Consider the following 8,539-nt stretch of genomic DNA (forward strand, 5'->3'; position numbering starts at 1 on the left):
GCACAAAATTCAATCCGTCCGTTGGATCTTTTCAAAATTTAGTATGCTAATAGTATTCTTTAAAAGTGACATGTGGGCTTTTGAATCACTCCGATCGGAGGTCAGATGATGAAATGGTGTACTCCGGAAATTGGTCCTGAGGTGCTGTCATGACAGCTTTTTAGCTGTCATGACAGCAAAAATAATCAAATTTTTAACATGTCTAATTTTAAATCCGACCGTTGGATCTTTTTAAAATTTGGTATACTTATAGTACCCTTTGAATGTGACGTGTGAGCTTTAAAATTACTTCGATCGGAGGTCGAATGACGAAACGGTGATTTCTGGAAGTTGGCCCAGGAGGGCTGTCATGACAGCAATTTAAAGCCTTTAATGCTGTCATGACAGCATCTTTTTATTTCACTTTCATCTAGCTTGCTTCCGCGTGCTATAGGTAGAACCTATAAAATTTTTTAAAGGCTTTAAATGTTTAATTTGCAATTGTGTATTTGCTTAGTGATTTAAATGGTTTGTTTCCTAAGTTAGTTTTAGGATTAATTCCTTAACCACACTTAGTTTATTTGAATTGTGTGATTTTTGGATAACACTCGAGGCAAGTGTTACACTTTGAACAGATGTATGGGAAATTTTGTGTGGCTTTAGGGCAAAAGATGAATAAAGAAAAAAACTAAACTTTTTGTCTCAGCTAACGTTCATCTTCTTAAAGCACAAAAGCTGAGTTAAGACTTAAGAGTGAGCTTAACTAGTGATCAGGGAAAGTATTTGGGGATACCTCTTATTCACAAGAGAGACACCAAAACATTATTTGCTCCTATTTTAAATAGAGCTAGGAAAAGACTGTTAGGTTGAGAGGGTAAATTTCTTATGCTAGCTAGAAGATTTGTCTTGATTATATCTGTTCTCTCAGCTTTACCTAATTACTACATGCAGATGATCTTGTTACCCACAAGTATCCTGAACGAGCTAGATAAAGTGAGTAGAGATTTCCTTAGGGGGATAGTAAGGGTAATAAGAAACTACATCTTATGGCTTGGGGTATCATTCAAAAATTTAAAGAATACGGTGTCCTAGGGATAAGGAACTTAAAGAACTAGAATCAAGCTTTCAAATGGAAGTTATGCTATGGATTGGTCACTAACCCAAAGGCATTATGGGTATAGGTGATAAGATTCAAATATAAATGTGGTAATGGCTCTGTACCAAAAGTCAAAGCAATATAGGAGATTTTATAACCTGGAAAAGTATAACCAAGGTATGGAATTCCTTTTAATAAGGAATAAGGAAAAAGGTACTATCGAGTTATCAGACTTCTTTTTAGTTCAATAAATGGCTACCAAACAAAAGACCCCTAATTGATTTTATGGATAATGATAAGGAGTTCATTGATATGAATGAATCTGTAAGGGATTATGTTCTTCCTACAGGAGTTTAGGATATTTTCGAGATGTTACCTTGGCTACCAAACCATGTTGTGGATATCATAACTAGTACTAGAGTTCTAGATAATAAGAGTGGAGAAGATAACCATATATGGCTCTTTTTTGCTTATGGAAATTACTTTGTGAAATCTAGTTTTTCTTTACTTTTTGTAGGTATTGAAGAGACCAAAGACCCTATTTGGCAAAATATTTGGAGATGGCATATCCCAAAGAATCAAAACACTCTTCTAGCAAATGGCTTACAACAGAGTGCACACTACCAATCTTTGATTACAAAGAGGCTTGAATATGATGGGATCGTGCCTATATGGTTGCAGTGAAGTAGAGGATGTGATGCATCTTTTTCAAGATTGTTAGCATGCAAAGCGTTGGTGGAATGCTTATGTCCAAATTGATATGTTAGAGAAATTCTATAGATTGGATAGGAAGGAATGGGTGCTTTGGAACATGAAGACGTAGATAGGAAACTCATCCATAAGATTAGTCCATTGAATTGTTTTGTTTGCATATACTTGTTGGAATATTTAGAAGAATAGGTGCTCCAAACTCTTCCAAACTAGCAATAATTCTATTGTTGAAGACCCTATTAGATTTGTTTTTTAAAGTTGCAATATATTCAAGATTTGGTCAAAACCTCTTCAAGTATGTCTTCCTGAGATGCCAAGTCTCCCAACAAAGAGTGGATGCTAATGCCATTTTTTTTTAAAAAAAAAAAAATGGATCTACTCTTTAAATGGTCTTAGTGAGTGTGGCAGGATTTTAAACACTACTATAAAAAACGTAAATATAAGACGTCATGAAAAATGACGGTCAAATAAAAACATATCATATATGAGATAAGCGGGTGATGGTGACAAAATAAATGATGGGTCTTAAAAAAATTATCATATATTACTAGACTTTAAATGACGAGTGTTAAAAAACTTCGTCATTTATCTCAACACAACATTTCATTTACTAGAAGAAGAAAAAAATAAAAAATAAATTTGAACTTTAAATGATGGGTATTTTAAATACCGTCATATAAAGTTCAAACAATATATGAAGGTTATAAAAAACCGTTATATATTGGAGCCCGTCATTTCAGATTCTAAATTAAAAAAATAAAAACTTTTAAAACTTTAAATGGCGGGTGTTTTAAACACCCGTCATTTAAAGTCCAGAACTATATATGACGAGTTTGTCAAACACTCATCATATATTCGTGGCCAACGTTTGATTTTCTTTATTTAAAAAAAATAAAAAAATTCGCTTTAAATGATGATTGTTTAAAAAAACCGTCATTTAAAGCCTTCCTTATATAGATGGGTGTTAAAACACACTGTTATATATTCTGGAATAAATGATAGATATATGAATACTCAGTCATTTATTCTCATTTTTATTCAGTTTTCAAGTTCACTTTTTCATTCCCGCCCGTTCGTCGTCCCTGTTTTTCTCTCTTCTCCACTTCTACATGAAATCGATAGAAATCTCTCAATCTACCTCCATTGTTGCCGTCGACCACCTTAATCCCTCGCTGGCGTGAAAGTGCTCCTCCTACACCGTCCGGTTCCTCTCTCGTTGGCTTCCTCTTTGTGTTTCATCCTCTCTTCTCTAAGGTACATGGGTTTGTGATTTCTATAATTTTTCTTCATTTTCTTCCAATATGCTTAGATTTCTAGATTATGGATTGATTTATTAAGATTATGGATTGTTCTATAGTTGATTTTTGTTGTTTAAATATCTCCTCATTTTTTGCCCATTTTAATATTGTAAGGTGCTGAAAATTGCTAATGTTTGGTATTTTATTTACTTGAGAATGATTGTAGATGATTTGCTTTCCCTTAGGATGATTATTACGATGAAAATAGTGATCAAAATGGGATATTTGTGATGATTTATTTTTTATGAATTTTGAATAATTTATTTCAATAATTTTTATTTAAATTTCATGTATTGTTTGATCAGAGTAGTTTTATCGTTCAAAACTATATATTGAAATGTACTAGTATACCAATTTTCATTGCAATTGGAGTTCATTTTAGTGACGAAAACGGACGTGCGGTTTCTGTAAAAATCATTGCTATTTTATTGATATTTTTACATTTGATAAAGAATGATTTGTTCTTGGCTTGAGATTGCTAATATAGGATATGTGTAATCTTAGAATGATCAATGAGATAGAAAACATTGATTCAAATGATATTATAGTGTTTTTCTTTTTCTATGAATTTGAACGAATTTTATATTAATTTTATAATAATTAAAGTTAATTTGAACATGCTATTTGTGAGAATTTCATTAGTTTTGTGATTGTATATAGTTGAAATTAGTTTGTTGAGTGAGATGCCAAGAATGAAAAGAAGGTTTAGCTTGAGAAATACTTTCTTTATGTTGTTATGCTGCCGAATTTTTTATCGACGATTGAAGGAGTATTTGAATGCTCATGCATTGGACTTATGATTCATTAATTACTCTATATTCATGTAAAGTAGTCAATTTCTTTATTGATAATATTTTTATCATTCCTTTCCTCTCCATATTCATGAGTCATTAATCACATTTCCTTGAATGAATTGTCTTTTAGATTATAAAGTTATGGATAGAGAATAAATGTCTTTCAATTGATTAAGTAAAGAGTATTTGAATGGTGTGAAAGAGTTATGAAGTTTGCTCTTGAGCATGTAAAAGACCCTAGAAGAATAGTGTGCCCTTGTGTAAGATGTGGTCTTTTAAAACAAATGAGTACATCTGAGATGGAAAGACCATTTAGTGTGCTATGGAATTGATGAAAATTACAGTGTTGGCATAAGCATAGAGAGACTAGAAGGGATAAGTCTACTAGTAATTGAGAGTATAAAGGAAGCTTTGAATCAGAGGATCATGATACAGATACTTATAAGGGTGACTGTCTTGAAGAGATGGCCAATGTAATTGAAAAAAAACTTGAGGATTGTCCTAAAATGTTAAAGATGTTGAAAAGTGATGCAGAGAAGCCCTTGTATGCTAATTGCACTGAATTCACAAAGTTGTCAGCAGTGTTAAAATTGTATAACTTGAAAGTAAGCAATGGATGGAGTGATAAGAGCTTTACAAAAAATCTTACATTTATAAAATAACTTTTCCGGCGAACAACAAGCTTCCAAGGACTATGTATGGGGTAAAACAAATGCTACGCTCAATTGGCATGAGTTATGAGAAAAACATGCCTGTCCTAATGATTATATATTATTTAGAAATGAATATGCATCATTAATGGAGTTCCCAAAATGTAATGCTTTATGCTATAAAGGGAATGGGAAGAGTCAAAGAAGGTATTATGGTACTTTCCCATTGTACCTAGATTTAGACGGGTGTACAGTAGTGCAAAGGATGTAAAAAATTTAACATGGCATGCGGATAAACGGATCAAAGATGGGAGCTTCGACATCCAACTAACTCTTCTCAATGGAAAAAAATTGATCTCGATTACCCTGACTTTAGAGCATAAGATAGAAACCTTCGCCTCGTATTATCTACTGATGGAATGAATCCACACGGGCTTCAAAGTAGCAGTCACAGTACATGGCCAGTTATTTTGGTAATTTACAACATACCTCCATGGTTATGTATGAAGTAAAAATAAATGATGCTATTCATTTTAATTTTGGGGCCAAAACAGCCAAGAAATTACATAGACATATATTTGGCTCCTTTAATTAAAGATTAAAATTATTGTGGAGCACGGTGTTGAGGTATATGATGGATATAGAGAGGAAAGGTTTAATTTAAGAGCATTGTTATTTAGTACAATCAATGATTTTCCAGCATATGGTAATTTATCAGGGTATAGTATGAAAAAAAAAACTCGGATGTTTTATTTGTGAAGATGACACACATTCAGTGAGATTAGAACATGAGATAAAGAATGTCTATCTCGACATTGTAGATGGTTGCATCCTGATCATTATTATCTACACCTAAAAAAAGTTTTCAATGGGAATTCAAAGAAAGTAAGGCATCTTTGCCACTGATAGGTGAGTAACATTTTGACAAGGTGAAGAATTTGAATATCAAGTTGGCAAACATTTTTGTAAAGCATCTTGGGACATGTGGGTGGAAGAAAAAGTCTATTTTTTTGACCTACCATATTGCAATCTTTATATGTGAGAAATTTTCTTGATGTGATACACATTGAGAAAAATATGTGTGATAGTTTGATTGGTACATTACTTCAATATTTTGGGAAAGACCAAATTGGCATCAAGGCAACTTGATATGATTTCTACAAGGATAAGGGAAGAGTTGGCTCTGCAAGAGAAGGGAAGTCGCACATTTCTTCGTGCTCATACATTATCTAAAAGAGAAAAGAAAACTTTTTGTGAGTCACTTGCTACTGTTAAAGTTTCAGAGGGGTACTCTTCAAATCTTAAGGGCCTTGTGTCATTGAAGGATTTGAAGTTGACGGGTTTTAAAGTTACATGATTGCCATGTGTTGATGGAAACTTTTATTCTAGTGGCTATATGTTCTATTTTACCTGATACGGTTCGAGCCATGATTACAAAATTGTTTTCTTCTTCAAGTTTATATGTAGTAAAGTGATTGACCTAAAAAAATTGCTAAGATTGCAAAGCCGAATTGTGTTAATCTTGTGTGAACTTAAAATGTATTTTCTACCTGCATTCTTTGATATAATGGTGCACTTTACTATTTATCTAGTTAAAGAGATACAAATGTGTGGCCCAATTTTCTTGAGATGGATGTATCCATTTGAGCATTACATGAAGATACTAAAAGGATATGTGAAAAATCGGAGTCGACCCGAAGGTTATATAGTTGAACGATACATAGTGAGGAGGCAGTTGAATTTTGTACTGAGTACTTATCAAATGTCAACTATATTGGTCTTTCGACTTCTCTACATGATAATAGAACTAATGAAGAAGGAATTATGGGCAATAAAGTAGTTAAAATCTCCAACTTGCAATGGAACAAGCACATTTATATGTACTACACAATCTGTCAAGGTTGAGGAGTATTAGAGATGCCACATGGCGAGCTTAAGCGGGATAACCCTAATAGATCAGAGATTTGGTATGCAAACAAGCATAATAAGAGTTTTAACAGTTAGTTGAAATAACACATTCTTGAGAAGTTGACTGCCGATCTTGATTCAGTTTTTGAAAAATTAAAATGGTTGGCAAGAGGTCCAGATAAACAGTTCTTTCCTTCACTAGCTATCTCATTAATAGGTACATGTTTTATACCAAAGAGCAAGATGATCAGAGCATAATGCAAAATAGTAGTGTAACTCTTATAGCCCAAGACAATGTATATATCTAGTACTAAAGACAAAAATCCCTTGTACGCAAAAATGTCATACTTTGGGGTAATTAAGCACATTTGGGAGTTAGATTACATCAAATTTCAAGTTTAATTTTTTGGTTGTAAGTAGGTTGATCGAAAAAATGGTCTTAAAGTTGATGACTTGGGATTTAATGGTGGATCTTAATAGAGAAGGTTATAGAGATGAGCCTTTTTTTGGCTTCACAAGCTCACCAAGTGTTCTTTGTTCCTAATATGGCTAAAGTAAATTGGTCTATCATTTTATTGAGCAGTAAAATAAATGAAAATATGAATGATTCTGTAGTTGAAGATGATCCCTTTATGGGGATATCATTTGAAAGTTACTTTGTTGAGGATGAAGCCTTTTATATGAGAAATGATCACAATGAAGGTATTTGTAATTTCAAAGAAAAGAGGTGTAAAGCATTCGAGGCAAGAAGGAAAGCAAAGATAAGGAACGTACAAGAAAAAAAAAGAACAATTTAAACTTGTAGGTTACTTGTTTTTGTGTGATTTAAAAATTTATTGTTATTTATTATATGCTATATTTGTTTGTAATGTGTGATTTACATTAAACCTGTAAATTACTTATTATGTGCTTTATTTTTTTATATTGTTATTTATTATTTATTTTAATTTTTTACTTTTGTAGGTAAATGGCTTCTCAACGGAGTGTTGGTTTTAGTGGACCTAATAGTGCTGATCCTAGTGTTGAGATAAATGACCAATAAATTTAGCAAGAAGCCAATCAAATAACTAGAGGATTAGCATTGATGACCGAGGTGAATATAAGAAGGACTACTAGACAGAAATATGAAGTTGAATGGAATTTCAAAGGTTAACCTATCAAGACCAACAAAAATAAATTCATCAGCTATATAGGGGTGGTTGTGGCGAAGAAATGTGCCGATTACAATTAGGCACTGGAACAATGTTAGTCTAGCTACTAAAAATTATATTTGGAAGCAAGTAGAGGTAAACTTACTTTACTCACATCGTTGTCTTTAATTGAAATTCTTGACCAAAAATATAATTAATTGTTTTTGTTTACAGTCAGCGTTTACAATTGATACTAGTTAGATGATGAAATTTGTCATCCAACAAGCTGGAAAGGCAATGCGGACATTTGGTATTTTATGGGAGCAAAATACATTAAAAAATCAAGAGAAAAATTACTGCTAAGGTTCCCGACTTGATAAGGCCATTAGTTTCACAAGAACAGTAGGATGAATTTGTTGCTCAACATCTGAGGCAACCATTTCAATTAAGATAATGAGATGAATTAATTTTTTTATTATTGTGATATATTTAATTTTATTGATATGATTCTTTGTGTTTTACCACAGGAGTTGAGCCACAAAAAGAAAAAGTGCAGAGAAAGATCTATACCCTTACAAGAAGGGGCGCATAGGATATACAGGAATTGAGCAACAAATGGTAACTTAATATTTATACTATATAATTTTGGCTTATTTCATAGATATATACTCTATACTCACATTTAAATTTACTTAAATTCGAGATCTAGCGGAGGGTTCAGGGGCAAGCTCAGTTTCATGTCAAGATCTTCAGAAAGACCGAACCAATAAAGAAGGAACATTGTTGATGAACGTGTTCAGGAGCTTGCTGACAAGTGTGTAAGTACATTAACTTACTTAACACTTTTTTTTATACTCAATCAACTAATTTAATTTTCTTACTATATATTGCCTAGATCGAGAAAAAGTGGCGCGCCTGATGATGATGTCTTGGGCAAGGCGTTGGATAATCCCGAACACCCTGGTCGAGTTAG

The sequence above is a fragment of the Prosopis cineraria genome, unplaced genomic scaffold (genome assembly GCF_029017545.1).
Source record: "Prosopis cineraria cultivar Desert tree isolate PC_DT_omini unplaced genomic scaffold, ASM2901754v1 PC2, whole genome shotgun sequence".
NCBI lineage: Eukaryota > Viridiplantae > Streptophyta > Magnoliopsida > Fabales > Fabaceae > Prosopis > Prosopis cineraria.